At 42.1% G+C, this 16734-nt stretch overlaps 1 pseudogene; it reads left to right on the top strand.

Annotated features, from left to right (window-relative positions):
• Positions 1-1071: 1071 nt before the first annotated feature.
• LOC116877988 overlaps positions 1072-16734 on the top strand; it is a 111535-nt pseudogene continuing 95872 nt past the window's right edge.

The raw sequence follows: 16734 nt of genomic DNA, 5'->3' as shown, positions 1-16734 counted from the left end.
TGCTGTTAACTCTTTATTAGATTTTACAACTAACTCCTAATTATTTCATGTGTCTGTAAAGATTAGGTTCTGTTGTAACAGAGTGGCTCAAATTATTTCACTTAAAAGAAGTCTGGAAGAAAGTAGTTGAGGGTATGTATGGCAGGTCGGCAAAGCCATTAGAAAGTCAGTCTCTTCTCCAGGGCACAGTTTTCATCACCAAGGTCTTCTTAGAAGGCTACTGAAGCACTAGCCATCACGTCTGTATCCCAGTTGGTGGGAAGGAGGAAGGAGGGGAAGGACAAAGGGCTCTTTCCCCAGCAGCACCCACTGATTTTACATCTCGTTACACAGCCCTCTGGGAGATTCCACGTGATATTGCCAGTGATGTGTCCCCGACCAGGATTTGGCCGCCTGCTACGGCTAATGGCAGGGCGGGCTGGGAAGGGCCTTCAGCTGTGTGTGCTGCTGGACCAAGTAAGATCAGGGTCCTCTTACTCAGGAAAAGAGGGGAGTGGAGCCAAGTGGTAGTTTCTGCCACATGCCATTTGCATTTCTTGGGGCTCTTTTTTTTTTTTTTTAATCTTTCTAATATTGAGACTTTTCAAGGAGAAAAGGAAATAGAACTGAAAGTCACACTAATCCATTTTGTTACTTGCTGTCAGATTTGATTTCAAAAAAATGCTGGAAAAGAGGTCAGAATCCCCATCTCTTTCTGCGCTAGAGGGTACACTGTTCCTCACATTCTTGTTAGACCTGTTCTTCCCCCCACCCCGCCATGTGTGGAGAGGGTAGATGCAATTTGACTGTGGCAGGTGGACACATAGCTCAAGAACTGGACACTTTGCGGTGTCTCCAGCCATCCGTCCTCATTGGAGAGTTTCTGTGACGGTCATGGGGACAAAGTCTGTAACATGCTTGAACTCTGAGAAATTAGGCATTCAGCCAGCACAAACGCTTGGTAAGAACTTCTGGCCAAACTTCAAGAAGTTCTCAGAGAGCATGCGTTATTTTCCAGGAAATGCCAGCTTCTTCCATGAGTAATTTCATCGCTAATTCCCCGGGGCTCACATATCAGCAGGTTTACGTGATATGGTCCTGAAGGAGGAGGACATTCCTGACTTTCAGGTGAGAGGAGCTAATAAGAACAATGAGTCTTACTTTGGCAAAAACCAAGGTTCTAACATACGTATAGGGATACACGATGAAAGCTTCTCTCAGCACTCCTGCCCTGAAATCCTTTCTTCCACTCCACTGAATCTGCTATTATCTTGCATGAATGGAGGTCACTGGTGGCAGAGCAGCTTTTTAAATAAGCTGCAGTAACTCCCAGTTCCTCCACTGTCCTCCCCCCACTTCCCAACCCTGTGCTCCAACTCTTCCTGTACTAGGACACCAACTTATAATTTGCCCACTCCAATGTCTGTTTCTCCCACTGGGCTGTAAACTCTTGGAAAAGAAGAGCTGATTTTATTTAAATCTGACAGCTTCAGCATCTTGCACAGTGCCTGGCATTTATCTGGTCCTCATTAAATATTTCTGAATGGATGAATGAATGAAAGAATGAATAAAGGACTGCAAATCAAACTGCTGCTGTAGAAACTGAAAACACTTCTATTAATAGGCCAAGACTGGCTGGCATGGACTGAGTTGACATGAGATTCTATTTTATTGGTTTGACCTCTGACACACTCATGTTGTGCAGAATGCCAGGTGTGGGTCCTGAAACGTGATCACGACAAAAGAGAATGGAGGGGAGAAAAGAGGAGGGAGGAGGAGGCTCAGAAAGAGAACAAGGAGGAGGACGAGAAGGAGAAGGAGAAGGAAAAGCTATGGTTTCCTAAATTCTGTACTCATGGAAACATAAGGATGAACTTCATCTCTAATATCTTACAAGGCTCATAGTAGTACCAAAAAGGAAAAACCTAAGGGAATGAAATTAACAACCAAGTAGTTTGAGGAGGAAAAGCTAAATAAAATGTATGTCTTTCTTGGAGGAAAAATGAGACTCCTTTTGTCAGTGGTTAACCAATGTGATCTTTAAGGTGATGAGAAGAGGCAGCGAGTTGCTGGACTTGACTGATTCCGCAGCTCCTGGCCAACCTAATCCCATCGCTTACGTTCACCTCCTATGAAACCTTCTCCTTTGATCTTCGTTTAAGGACCTTGCCAAACAGACCAGCCTCGTCAGCACCAAGCCTCGGCCTCAGAGATAATCTCCGCCATTTGTGCTATTTTAGCGATACTCAGGCCATGTTTCTGGAATCCTTTTGCGACCTTCCATGGCCTTTCTTCAGGCCATTATTACAGGTTCTTCTTCAGACGTCAGTGCATTTGCTTTACCTCCAGTATTAGTCCTTAGTGAGATTAAAAAGTTGAGTCTTGTAAGTGCTGAGGATGGGGGGTGTGATTGAGTGCTTTACGGCTGCCTTGGACTCCCTGAGGATTTGTCCACTGCAGTGACTTTGCTGACCTGAGAAGATTTACAATTTGGGAAGCAGTGCCCAGGCCTCCTTCTCATCTTTGATTGGGCCATTTGATTGCAAGAGCCTGGTGAGCTCTGTGGAGTCTGAGAGAGAGTGGCCTTACTTAGCCCTGTCACAGATGCAGATCTTTCAGACCAGAAATGGGCTGTACTTGGGGTTAGTCTGGGTCCTATACCTTGGAACAGTATTTGTCATGGTAGTTTGGGGACCTGTGGCCTCAGCAGAACCAGGCATAATTATTAAAGTTTTCATTTCTTGAGCTTAACCTCAAACCTAATCAGAATCTCTGGAGGTGGCACCTCTAGAATTTTCATAAAGGAGAGGCGTGGGGTCAGCAGTCTGGTGAAGGGGCTACAAGGCTTTCCTTGAATCTGTTTCCGTAGTCCATACAGTTTGACTTAGAGTCTGTGCAACTGAATACAAGTCCAAACTGAAAACAAACAAATGTCCATCAACAGGTGAATTGGATAAATCGTGGTATAGCTTTACAATGGACAAAGATTCAGCAATGAGGGAATAAACGACTGGTACAGGCAACCGTAAGGATAAATTTCACTGACACTGAGCTGAGCTGAGAGAAGCCAGACACCAAAGAACACACACTGCTCGGCTGTATTCATGCAATAGCTCTAGAGAAGACAACCGAGCCTAGCGATGGGGAAGAGCTCAGGGCTTGCTCATGTCTGGGAGGTGGGTGGGGATTGACTGGGAGAGGGAAGAGAGAGGAATTTGGGGAGTGATGGAAAGGTTTGTTTAGAAATCATTGTGATTGTGGTTACATGTGCTTATGAAATCATCAACGCGAATCAAAGCTTGCACTGAAAATGGGTGCATTTTATTGCATATAAATGATATCTCAACAAAATTGATTTTTACACAGAGCAACAGTTTCTAAAGATTCACACTTTCCAGAAGAATGATGAAGTTTAAGTTGTTCATATCATATAAAATTTGGGGTGGCTTATGGAGTTCATGGGGATTATCAGATATGGGCTAAATCTCTCCAGACACTTCTTGGTAGCCCCTGCTCTTTGGGGATGAAGCCCAGGGTTCTCTACTTGAACATAACCCTAGGTGATTCTTATGCTCGCTGCAGTGTGCCCTTCTGCTAATGCTTCTCAGTGCCCTGAAGATTGTTGAGCTGTTTTGGAATGATAGCCGGCTTGCTGATGTTGGCCAGATTCAGTGAGTCTGGGGCCTGAGAAAACTGTTATTACTTTATTAAGTTCTTAAACTTCAGTGTTAGTTACAAGGCCTTACTGACAAATGACTACACTATATCTGGCTAATTGTCATGCAGTAACCTTATCTCATTACGGAAGGACTGTTGATGGCTTTGTTTGAGCATCTGAAGGTTTCAGAATGCTTGAACAACCAAGTGTCATTCCAGACAGCCAGTCTTGCAGAAACTGCTGTTCTATGTGGCTCACCATCCCTTCCTGCACTATCCCAGAGTTTCTTTTTCAGAGGACAAAGTTGGTTGTATCTTAATGACATCACTTAACACTTTGTGGCCACTTACTACGTGCCAGGATGAGTACTTGGCAGTCATTGTCTCATTTAATTTTCACACTACCCAAATGAAGAGGGATCTGCGGTTCAGAGAGGTTGGGGGACAGAATGTTCACAGCTGCTCCAGCATCAGAGCTAGACTTTGGCCAATGTCCAACGCCAGAGGGGTGGCCCTCAGCCCTGCTTCCACTTTAGAATCACCTGAGGAGCTTATAAAACTCGTAATTCCCAGGCTCCATCCCAGAACAATGAAATCAGAATCTCTGGGGGTGCTCACCAGTATTTTTTAAAAGCTCCTTAGTGATTCTAATGTGCAACAAAGGCTGGGAACCAAACTCCAACTTCTGACCCTTAACCACAACGTTACAATGGAAGGTGGTGAGCACAGCACACCAAGTTCACCTGGAACCGACTGACTGATTTGCTTCTCTTTGGGTCCTCACACTGGTTATGACCACACTCCTGTCATCCTGTGATTTAGCATGGTTACCCGGACAAACTTCCAGGGAGGCCTTGTCCTATTAGCGCATAGAGTGTCCCTGTGTTGAATGGGTATATTCAAAAAATCTTTCCTTCCCTCCTTTGTCTAACATTTACCAACTGTAAATTAGGTAACATGCATTAGGCCGTAGTTATCCAAAAGTAAACAAGTCTGGCTATGCTCCTAGGGAACTGATACTGCCCTGAAAGGGGGAAGGAAGCTCAGGGGGACAAAGGACACACAGAGGAGTCCACACAGTCTCCCCGGAGGAGATGCCAGCTGGGTGAGCTGATGGTTAGAGATTAGCCAGGTGAGGGGACAGGAGCATTGTAGGCTGGGGGACTACGTAAGCAAAGACATGGGGCACACGATGGCAGAAGCATGTAAACTCTCCACACTTCCAGATGGTGGAAACCACATGGGAGGCAAAGAATGAAGAGTGATGAGCCAGAGGAGGAAGATGAATGACCTTGAAAGCGTGTTGGGGAGCTTGCACTTTGTCCTGCAGGAGCCAGTAAGTCACTGAAGTGTTTCAAACAGGAGAGTGATATGATCAAGAGTCAATGTTTAAGGCGGTAATGGAGGAAGAGAAACCCAGGGAGAAAATACGGAGGAGAGAAAAGGCAGCAAATATGCCTTACATTTTTCTACTCTATCTTCTGTTGGAATGGAAATACCCCAATGAGTGTGGCTGAGGGAATAGGGCTGTTAACCTGACCAGCTTATTGAACAGATCAATAAAGACCGACTTGATAGTAGCTAGTAATGACAAGCTCCATTCTTTCTTGGCTAAGCAATCTTCTTATAATTGGAGAAAGAAAATGCTTGCCAGCCTAGGGAGAGGTTTTCATACATGGCTCTAGGGACCCATGAACCCTCTGAAATTGTGTGCAAAGTTCTGTGCATTTTCCTGGGAGAGGGTCTGTAGCTTTCATCATATTTTCAAAAGCATTCAGGACCCACAAACCGAGTAACTGAAGATGAAAATACAAAAGTTTAGATAGAGATGGTCTATTCTTTTGCCTAACCTTGGAGCAAGGCCTTGGGAGAAAGGCCCAAATGGATTCTCCCAAGTATTTTAAAGGTGAAATTTAAGGTACCAGACCTTGCATTGCCTCTAGTAAGTGTATACATAAGCTCAGACATACTCATTTCTGATGTAGAGTATCTGAAGGACATTTTTCTAGGCAAGGTGTCTAAGCCCGATTCTTGACTCTCTAGCTTTAGAACCAAAAAAGGCAAGCTGACTTGAACAAAGGGATGGACATTGCCCAGAGGGGATTCCTGTCCGGGGCAACAGCTGTTGAGATGATTGGTTTGGCATGTGCAGAAGCCACGGTCTGAGTGCTCTGCTGGCTCTGAGGCCCGGATGGCCTGCTGAGAAGAGGCCAAGGTGCCATCCTCGCCTGGGCTTTTATTGTTATAACTGTGTGTACATACAAGCAAATGTGTGCTCCCCACCTTGCCTTGATTCATATTGACAGAGTTACGTGGTAAAGCAGGTGGGTGAGAATGACTCTCCCAGCAGGAGAAGTCTGCCTCTGCCGCTTCATGACCAACTCTTCTGTGATAATGAGCTTCACCCCGGGCCACCTCAAAAGCTGCTGGCCCCTTTGGAAGCAGCCACATTAAAGAGGTTAATGCTCTCTCAGTAAGTGCTGTAGGGGCGGGAGGTGGTGTCCTCTGAGTGTGTGTGTGTCTTTATAACCAAAGACTGGCAGATAGTTTTTAATAGGTGATGGTACCCACTAATTAATCTAATTAATTTTTTTCCGCTCCAACAACCACAAATACATCACCAATGGTTTGAGTTTCATCTGGTTTCATCAAACTCAATGGTTTGAGTTTCAATTGAGTTGTTGTTCCTTCCTTTGCAAAAGGAGGGTGTTGCAAGAATACAAAAATGTTACTCCTGCTTCATATCTTCCTTAGCTCCCCATTTCATAGAGCCGCACAATTCCTGAGGTTTACGTCCAGGCACCACTGGTGTTAACAAAAAGAGCTTAGGTACCCTCCACCTCTGGTCAGGGGGCCTCTGCCTTTATCACTTTTTTTAGTATTGGGTTTCCATAAGATTTCATTTGATAGAAGGGTGCACTGAAAATCAGAAAGTTTTCAAAAAGTAAAGTATGAAAACTCTTGGTCCAGACACATAGTGTGATGATAAAGAGTAGGCTAACCTAGGAGCTCCCTGGGAAGTCTATCTCTGAGTTACTGAAATGGTGCCAACTAACTCAGGTTTCCATACTCAGGTCCTTACGTGACTGAGGAAAAGTAACTTGATTCCATTCCCATTGCGATGGGAGGCAGCCCACATTGGAAAACCTAAATACAAGCCTCCTCAGCTGCCCTTCTCTGATAAGTACTTTGCTCTGTGCACGCAAGGTTTCAGTCAGTGGAAAGTTGTCAAGCAGATGAAATTCAGAAACCAAATATGCACGTCAAGGTGTTGTTTACCACCTAAGAGCGATTTATTTTATCACTGAATCAATTTTAAAACCTTAATATGGTTACCAAGAAGATGTCTGATTTAGAAAAGGCTAGAAGAAAACTGAAGAGAGAAGGAAAAAACTATGGAAAAGTGAGAACCATTTGACTGAGTTCTTTCCAGAATTTAAACTCTGCTTTGGCTGGTAAAAATAGATTAGTATGGGTACTGGTGCTGTTAATAGGTGTTTGGTTCTACTCCCAACCCCATTAAATACCTGGAATGTAGAAAAAATATTTAAAGACTATTGCTTTGAAGAGACATCTAGTTATTAGGCTGCTGAAGGAGCCCATATGTCGAGGCCTGACTCTGCCTAGGATGGAAGGGCTTAAACCTTTGGTCCCGTTCATCAGGCCCTTCACAATTGGGCTTCAGATTCCATTTCAAGTTTTTTCCACCATCATTTCCCCCATGAACAACTATGGATTACTACCTGTTCCCTAAACCCACCAGATACATTCACTCCTTCCCAACTTTCCCATATTCCATTTGCTTTATTGGGAATATCCATATATCTTATCCAAAAAACTCCATGACTCTCTTCAAAATCCAGCTCAATTATCACCAGCTATGTGAAGCCTTTTGTAGTCATGTACTCCTTCATACAGTCCCCATCCACAAAACCCTGATTCTTTAAGTGGTTTTTTTTCTTTCCTGAACCATGAGCTTCCTGATGTTTGTAGTTATGTTTTGTTTATCCTTATATCTCCAGGGTGTATCACAGAGATATACATCTAGTAGGTGTTCAGTAAACAGTTTTTAAAATAAATGAATGACTTGATGACTTTCAAGGCCCCCTATAGCTCTAAAATTGTTTTTCCTATGACTTAGCCGTGGACATAAAAATTTCAGAATTCTGCAAAACCATCAAACAGTTCTGTAGACTGTTGTCTGGGAATCAAAATAAAAGTATCCAGATCAGTCACCATCCCCTGGAGCTAATTCATTTATATTTGGCACTGCCCAAGCAACTCTGTCAGTTTCCTTCTTTAGAATGCAACTATATCCTGTGAAGTCGGAAGCTTTAGCCCTCCCATCCATGGGCATAGAATGGAGGAAGCAAGGTTTGGGACCATCAGCTATCTTTAATTTTGGGAGCACCTGGGAGCTCACTGAGATTCAGCTGATAAAGCTCAATGTGGTGATTTTACCTTGAAGGAATTGGTAAAGAGGAAGAGGAGTAAATGGGTATGTTTGTGCTGCTGTTGCTGTGTACTCCAACTGATACATTGATTTTCTTCTCTTTTTTTTTCTTCTTTCCTCAACCCTTCTCTTCTCATTACTTCTCAGTTTGGCTTCTATCATAATATGTTTATTCCTGAATGCTCTAATGTGTGGGAAAAATAAGTTGGCTTTGAAAAGAGTTCTTCCAAACTAGAGAAGCTACGTTGAGGTGCTGCACTGAGGAGTAGTCCATATTTAAATTCAGTTCCCCAGGTATTCGATTCTAGAGAACCATGCAGATATACAGAATGCCAAGCCTTCATTTTCATAAGTTTTTCTCAAAGAAGAACAACTAGATAATGTAGGTTCTGCAGTCTAATCTTCTCAATAGGCTTCTAGCTAATGTATAGGTGTGGCATTTGTAACAGAAACCCCAAACAATTGTGGCTTCAAGGAGACAGGAATTTCTCTTATCTGACAGTCCAGAGCCGGCTCCGGCAGGTCCTCTGTGCCGGACACTCAGGCTGCTTCTGCCCAGCTGCTCCACCATTCCCATTCCTGGGGCACTCCTCTCCCACCTCGTGCACTTGGGCTCGAGACCATGGCGCCTGCCAGCCGGTGGAGGCAGGCAGGGCAGGTGGAGTAACTGCCCCTTCCCCTTTGCAGCAACGCCTGGCAGTTGCACAAATCCCTCTTGATCATTTGGGCTTGGGCAGAACTCAGCCATATGGCCATGTGCTAGTTAAAAACCAAGGGTTTTATTACTACAGAAGAAGAGAGCAAGGGTCTTAGGAAACAACCATCAGTTTCTGCCATGTTGTCAATTCATGACATTTCCTCGAATTTGGCCTTCACTATTGTCACATCTATTTTGTGCATTCTTTTTCTTATTAAAAGGGAGTGTATATATTGGCATCTGTGGACATATGTGGGCTCCTTACCCATTTCTGAAAGTTTTCCTGATGGATTTCCTTAAATCCCTTAAGAATGACATCATTAGAATACACTCATCCAAGAGCGTGAGTCCACTGGGGTTTTACACCGGAGCATATGAAGAGCAGAAGTGACGTAAGGAACATTGCCATCAGATATAAAATTTTCCTTTGAAAAAAGGGTGAGGAAGTTTTCCTCTCAAGTGCTAAGGGTCTGTAGAAGAATATTCACTGATCATGGAACACTGTGTTCTCATTTTTCAAGGAGAATTGCAGGCAACAATTCCTATAGCAGAGTCACGAATTTTTAGAGATTCTTTCACATCATTTCATCTTAATTATTTTTTTTCTGCAAGTCATTGTCCTTGGCTGCAGCCCTGGGGCATCTTTGACTCTTTCCTGGAAAATAATGTGCTGTCCAGTAAACAACCACTGCCAGGCTTACTTGCGTCTGCCTGTCTATAAACTCTCCTTCTTCACCGCCTCACCACCGTGTGCCTGTAATTTCTACCATTAAAGTGGCTCCTCTGGAGAGGACCATTTTCTCTGCTGTTTCCCTTCTGAGAAGAACAACATTGGAACCACCACTGAAACACCAGAGTGGGTTACATTTTCAGATTAGCTGTGCAGAACATAATTTAAGGACGGGAGAGAGGAGCAGTTCTTAGAAAACTGCAGAAGCATGTCTGGGGCAGGGAGCAAGCAGTGGGTGCCTGAGGCAGGAGTGACTTCGGGGAGGGTCCCATGTAATCTCTATCACGGTCTCTCCCTCAGAACCTCCATGTTCTTTAATGTGGTCAAATGTTATTTTCCCAAATGAATGATGTCCACGTACGGCTTGTACACTTTGGCATCAAGAACTTGGTGCTTCTGTGGTTTACAAAGGTTCTTTTCTCTTGTCTTAGGAGATTAATAACAACATCTAACCTGTGCTGGAGGTTTCCTTGATGCCAGGTGCTGTGCTTCTGTATGCTTTGTCTCTATTAGTCTTCACGACATAGCTTTGAGATATAGATTATTAATTCTGTTTTACAGATGGGAAAACTGAGGCCCCAAGAGGTGAAGTAATATTTTCAAGGTCAGAAAGCTTTTGACTCAGTGACAGAGCGGAGATTCAAATCACAGCTGCCTGATGGGGAAGCTGTTTGCTTAGGGGGGGCGAGGCAGGGTGGGACTTAAACATTAAGTAAGGAACAGTTTGAGCATCTAAAGGCCATAGATCATCTCCCTTAGCATTCTGCTATGGAGAGTTTAAAATTTCTGTTCACAGACAGTTTTGTCACTATCCCCCAACCCTCTCCACCCCCTCGCACTGCTCCTGCAAAGTTAAGGAAGATGTACTCTTCTCCTAAAGGACTCCACACTCTGTGGGAATATTCCTTCTCCTAAAGGACTCCACACTCTGTGGGAATATTCTTGTCCCTATGTCCCTCCTGACTGTGAAATGAGAGAGCCCTATATGCAGGATTCCAAAGTATTTGTCCATTTGAAGAAAAAGGTCAAGGTGGGGAAATGAGGCTGCCTGCCCCAAATTGCACTTAGAATTATTCACGGGCTGTATGAGGTCTCCCTGATGCACGGGGCAGGTGGCCCCACAAGGAGTCATATGAGTAAGACCAGCATTGCTTTGAAGGCTGCCAGTCCAGGGCATGAGGAGGGGCTGTGCCATATCCCCGGAGACCAAAGACAGACAAAGTCTGGCTTCTGACCTGGAAATGCAAAACAGGCCAGAGGGCAAAGGGCACCCTAGGCCAGCAGCTGTTTTCCTGGAAAGACTGAAAAATCTCACCATGGGTCCCAATTAATCCTTCCTAGACGGGACCAGAGGTCTTCTCAGGAGACCCAGCAGTGTCTTTTAAGAATAAATGGGACCTTTGGGAGTCTATCACTGTCCCTACTGTTTATTTACATAGTAGTTTATTTATATTATAAATACATTGTGGTCTCTCCAGCCTCATAGTGATCCCCCCAACACACACACACACTCCTCCTCCCTCCTCTTTTTTTTTTTCCCCCAGAGCTTCCTGAAAATTTTGGTATTTCAAGGACCTGCAGAGTCCCAGATGTCTTATGTTAATGGAAACTCCACGCAGGGCTGTAATAATCAGCCGTCTAGTAGAAACCAAGTGACAGCACTGCGGGCAAGACGCCTGCATAGAAGTAACCCAGGCCAGTCAAGAGAGGCTGCTGCCTGCTGCCCCGGGGAATAGGGGTCACACCAGAAGAAGAGGCTGGCCTGCTTGGGAGGTGCTGGGGAGGTGGAAGTTGGGGGAGGAAGGCCAGGGGGCAGGGCAAGTCCAGCGTGGGTAAGCGGAGAGGTCTGAATTGCCATCCTGAGCCAGCTGCGGGCTCAGCGGACAGCAGACATGATTTTAGCGCTGTTTTTCTTTGTCGACAGGAAAGCAATTGGTGATGTGTACAGGAAGTTTGGCACATTGTTACTTCTGGATCCTTAGGGTGAAGGAATTTCTGGTTCTTCACAGTCTAGTAAGTTGGGAACAGAAACATAAAAGTGTGGGCTTTTTCTGAGTTATAATTTTGATTCTTAGAAAAGAAAGGCTAGACCAAAAGGAGCCTTGTAAGGTGTGATTCTCCAAGTAAAAATACTTTTTGAGGAATTGGATTTAGAAGGGAAAAGAAAGCTTCACATGGAATCATCTCAGGGGAGCGAATACAGGAAGCCTAATTAACATCTCGGGAAGCAGAGGAGTATGGGCAGAGGCGAGGTTGAACGCAAATCATTAGGTTTTGCAACTTGTTAGTCTCCCCAGCCAAAGATCAATGGGAGATGGTGATCGTTGCTACAACCACGGGCTGCCTGCTTGCAAATGTTGCACTCCAGAAATTACTCATTCTTTACCCTGCAATTAGAATAGGCTGCCCACTAATTCTTACTTTTTTCCATGCTCCAAGTGAGAAGGCTCCAGGAGGAACCTCTTCATGACAATATTCCCTCCATTCTTATTTTATGGCAAAAGTCCTTACTAAATCAGTTAAACATTAAACTATAGATAAGTTAGAATTGTTCTAAGCTTTTAAAAGATAAAGATATGAATGCCTAGAATCTGGTAGTCTTCCTACTAATCATCTCTTCTAAGTTCACTTTTTAGTATTGAAATATGTTACATATAAAATGGGGATTATATAATGTATATATATATGTGTGTGTGTGGAATATATGTATACACACACACACACAATTTAAAGATGTATAATAAAATTAACCTGTGTAATCACCTAGAATAGACTGTCACTAGTACATCTGAAGCTCTCTGTAGACCCCCTCCTCGGCTGCATCTGTCCTCTGTCCCATGAAGAAGTATTCAACCTGCTGAATTTTGGATTTATCATTATCTTGCCTTTTTTATAGTTTTTTAAACCACATTTGTGTGCATCTCTTTAAAATACATTATTTAGTGTTTTACTTTTCTGTAACTGGAAGCATACTCTGTATATAATCCTCTACGTTCTGTTAATTTCATTCCACGCTATGTCGACAAGTGTAGCGGCTGCTCATTCATTTTTACCCCAGAATAGTTTCCCATCTTTAGATCTTCCAAATTTACTTACTTCTCTCCCTGTTGATGGATAGTTGAGATGTTAACCTGTTTTAGACTATTGCAAATTGTGTTGCTGTGAACATTCTTGTTTTAATCTCTTTGCACATACTGCCATGCCAAGTGTATTCCAGATAGGAAGGAGGACAGGACAGGGGAAGAACATGCACCCTCTCCTCAGTGCACATAACACTTCTGCTTGTATCTTCTTGGTCAACACGTCATAAGGTGGTCACACCTACTGGGTGTTAGGCACAACAAATGAATCGTTGAACTCCACATCAAAAACCAATGATGTACTATATGTTGGCTAACTGAACATAATAAAAAAATTAAAAAAATTAAAAAAAAAAAACAGCTTCCAAAAATAAAAACAAACAAAAAGCAAAGGATACTGGGAAATGTAGTGCCTTATTTGGAATGGTCATGTACCCAGGTGAAAACTCAAGGAAGAAAGACAACAGTTCCTGGGAGTCTTTTGCCTGTCAGTGCCATGGGGTTTTATGTGTGTTTGGAAAAAAATGTGTGGAAAGAATGTCATAGTTGAGTATCATGTTCTGCTGATGTCTATTAGATCAAGCTTTTAATAGTGCTGTTTAAATCTTGAGGGTTTTTGGTCTATACATCATTGAGAAAGATAGGGCGCCTGGGTGGCTCAGTGGGTTAAAGCCTCTGCCTTCGGCTCAGGTCATGATCCCAGGGTCCTGGGATCGAGGCCCGCATAGGGCTCTCTGCTCCGCGGGGAGCCTGATTTCTCCCCTCTCTCTCTGCCTGCCTCTCTGCCTACCTGTGATCTCTGTCTGTTAAATAAATAAATTAAAAAATCTTAAAAAAAAAAAAAAAAAAGAGAAAGAATATTTCACCATCATGGTGAACTTGTATATTTCTCTTTGTAGTTCCATTAGTTTTTGGTATACATATTTTCAGTCTGTTTGATGAGAAATGCACAAGTTTCCTGTTTTCCTGCCAAACTGAACATTTATTCATAAACAGTGACTCTCTTTGTCTCTAGTAGTTGTTTTTTTGCCTTAAAATCTATTTTGTCGGGGTGCCTGGGTGGCTCAGTGGGTTAAAGCCTCTGCCTTTGGCTCAGGTCATGACCCCAGGGTCCTGGGATCGAGCCCCGCATCGGGCTCTCTGCTCAGCGGGGAGCCTGCTTCCACCTCTCTCTCTCTGCCTGCCTCTCTGCTTACTTGTGATCTCTGTCTGTCAAAATAAATAAATAAAATCTTAAAAAAAAATAAAATGAAACTTATAAAAAAAATCTATTTTGTCTGCTATAAATATATCTGCTATAAATAAGATCTGCTATTCCAGATCATATTACTATTTACCTACTCTATGGTTTTCCATTTTTAAATTGTAAGCATGATTGTATTTAGTTCTGTGTGTCTTTGCATAGGTAGGTTTTACTCCATCTGGTCATCTCTTTCATTAAACCCACACACACATTGAATTTACTGATTGAATTTACTGATGTATTTGGATTAATTTTGACAATATGATTTTATGCTTTGTAATTATTACTGCTTTTTGTGTATCCCTTTTGTTCTCCCTTTAATGTCTTAGTTCAGATTGTTTGAGTCTATAATCCATCCTAAAACTTTCCTTCAAGTTATGTACTCCATTTTGTTTTTTTCAGTGTTTGCTCTAGAAATTTTAATATCCGTATTAACTTAAGAAAGTCTTAATTTAGTCTTAAGTTAGTCTGTTTTTTTCTCTTCTTTAGAAAAATGTGAGAACTTTAATTCCTATCATAGTCTTCTGGCTTAATTGTAGTTTCCCAGTATATTTGTTCTTTTTTAAGTTCTGCAAATTAGACATTATTATTGCTGTTTTAAGAGTAGAAATTAAAATTGATCATTATTTGTTTTCAGATCTTTGAATATAGTATTCCTTCTTCTTCTGTCTTCTTTGTTGCTACTGAGAACTCAGGGTTCAGATCTGCCTAACGAATGTTCTTTTCCAAGGAATCTTATTATTATTATTTTTTTCTTTAGCAGATGAAAATATTTCATGTATAAGATCTTTGACTTTGGTGTTCTGAAGTTTAACAGCAATAAATCTTGTTTTTGTTTTTGTTTTTTTTTTTGTCCTCTTTTAATTTACCCTGTTTGGGATTCACTGGGCTTCCTGAATATGAAGGATTTTTTTTTTTCTTTTAGAGAGAGATAGAGAGTTGGAGGAGAGGGACAGAGGGATAAGAGAAAGAAAGAATCTCAAGCAGGCTCCCCGTGAGCACAGAGCCCAATGTGGGGCATGATAACCTGAGATCATGATCCGAGCCGAAATCAAGAGTTGGATGCTTAACAAACTCAGCTATTTGGATGCCCCTGAACTTTTTATTTTTTATTAGTTTTGGAAAATACTGATTTATTATCCCTTTGAATATTGCCCCTTCCTCATTCTCTCTGTTGTCTCCTTCTGGAACTCTGCTTAGGCTTTCTCACTCTATCTTCCATTTTTCTCAACCTTTTTTTCAGTTTCCCATTTTTTAGCCTCACTAGGCTGATTTTTGTGCAGTTTGTCTCAGATCTATAATCCAATTCATGAATTCTCACTTCAACTATGTTTAATCTGCTTTTTAAATTACTCAGGTTTCTAATTACAGTTATGTTCTTTGTGTTTTTGCAGTTATAGTTTTTCAATTCTGTCTAATCACATATAATAATCTCTTCTTCCTTAGTATCCTTTTTAATTCCTCTTTTCCATCTTTAAACATTTTAGATACATTATTTTATACTCCATATCTTGTAATTTCTGCAGAATGTAGCTCACACTATCTTGTTTCCTTGTGTGTTTTGTGATTTGTTGTGTGTTTATGATTGTTGTAAGCTCATTGGAACTTTTTCTGTGGGAATTATTTGAAGCCTAGATTTAAATGAGTTCCTTTGTTTCTACCAAAGACCTGGAGGAGTATCCCAAGATAATTTTAATCTTAAGAATTTTGGGAAGTGTTAGCACAAATTCTTGCCTTAAATCTTTATGAGCGATGCTAATGGAGGTTAGGAATTCTCAGAGGAGACTTTTTTCCTTATTTTCTTTTTCACTTATAATCAACACCAAAGCAAGTAATAATTTCTGTTTTCTCCCTATGAAAGATGGTCCTTCCCATTCCCCTCACAGTTTACCTCTGGTGGTCTGGTCTTTTCAATGTCCAAGCTTTACTGGGTGTAGAGGCTAGGCTATGTCCAACCTCCTACCATGCTCAGCATCCAGGCTTTTCTCCTTCTATCTGCATCTTTAGCCCATTACAACCTAAGTTTCATGCCACTGGGGATTAACATATGCCAAAGCCAGATGCTTTAATGTTCTCTTCCCTCTTAGATTTGTGTACCATCATTGATTTGAATTTGTGCATATTCCTATTCTTTATTTATTTGCTTTTTACAGGCTCAGTCATGCCTGTAAATGATGCTTCCTTGAATTTTTATCTTATATTTTAAGATGTTCTCTACTAGATAATCTCTCTGCTGTATTGCTGAATATGGGAGTTTTTCCTAATATATATATATTTTTTAGTTTGAATGCCTAGAATTTGATTAGAAGGTGCCTTTATAGCAAAACAAAAATCCATAGAGTCAAATTCTCCCACGAATGGCTTGGCATTACCTTCAAATGCTTTCAAGATGTCTGATTCAGCTATTGAAAGCTTCCCAACATAGGCAATCTGACTGCCTAAATCAAGAACAGCAAAAATATATCATGTCTCCTGCCAACTCTGAAATATTGGTGTGGTGGAGAGAGTCTAAGGTAGTCTTCATGATCCCTACTTTCTGATGTTCAACGCTTTTGAATGTGGGCAGGACATATGACTTGCTTCTTCTAACCAGTAGAGTAGAGCAAGGCTGATAAGTTGTCCCTATGACATAAAACCATAATGTCTTGCTAGCTGACTCTCTTCCTGGTTGAGTATGAAGAAGTAAGCTCCATATTGTGAGTTGCCTGTGAAAGGGTTATATGGCAATGAACTGAGATAAACCTCTTTCAACAACCTACAAGAAACAGAGGCCCTCAGCCTGGTGGCTCATGAAGTACTGGATTCTGCCAACAACCATATGAATGTGGAAGCAGATCCTTCTTTGTCAAGTCCTAAGTGAGAACCTAGCCCTGGCCAACACCTGGATTTCAGCTT

This window comes from Lontra canadensis, unplaced genomic scaffold (assembly GCF_010015895.1).
Source record: "Lontra canadensis isolate GAN:19392208 unplaced genomic scaffold, GSC_riverotter_1.0 scaffold55, whole genome shotgun sequence".
In the NCBI taxonomy this organism is placed as follows: domain Eukaryota; kingdom Metazoa; phylum Chordata; class Mammalia; order Carnivora; family Mustelidae; genus Lontra; species Lontra canadensis.
Note: the sequence above shows the minus strand (reverse complement) of the source record. Positions and strands in the feature narration are given on the sequence as shown.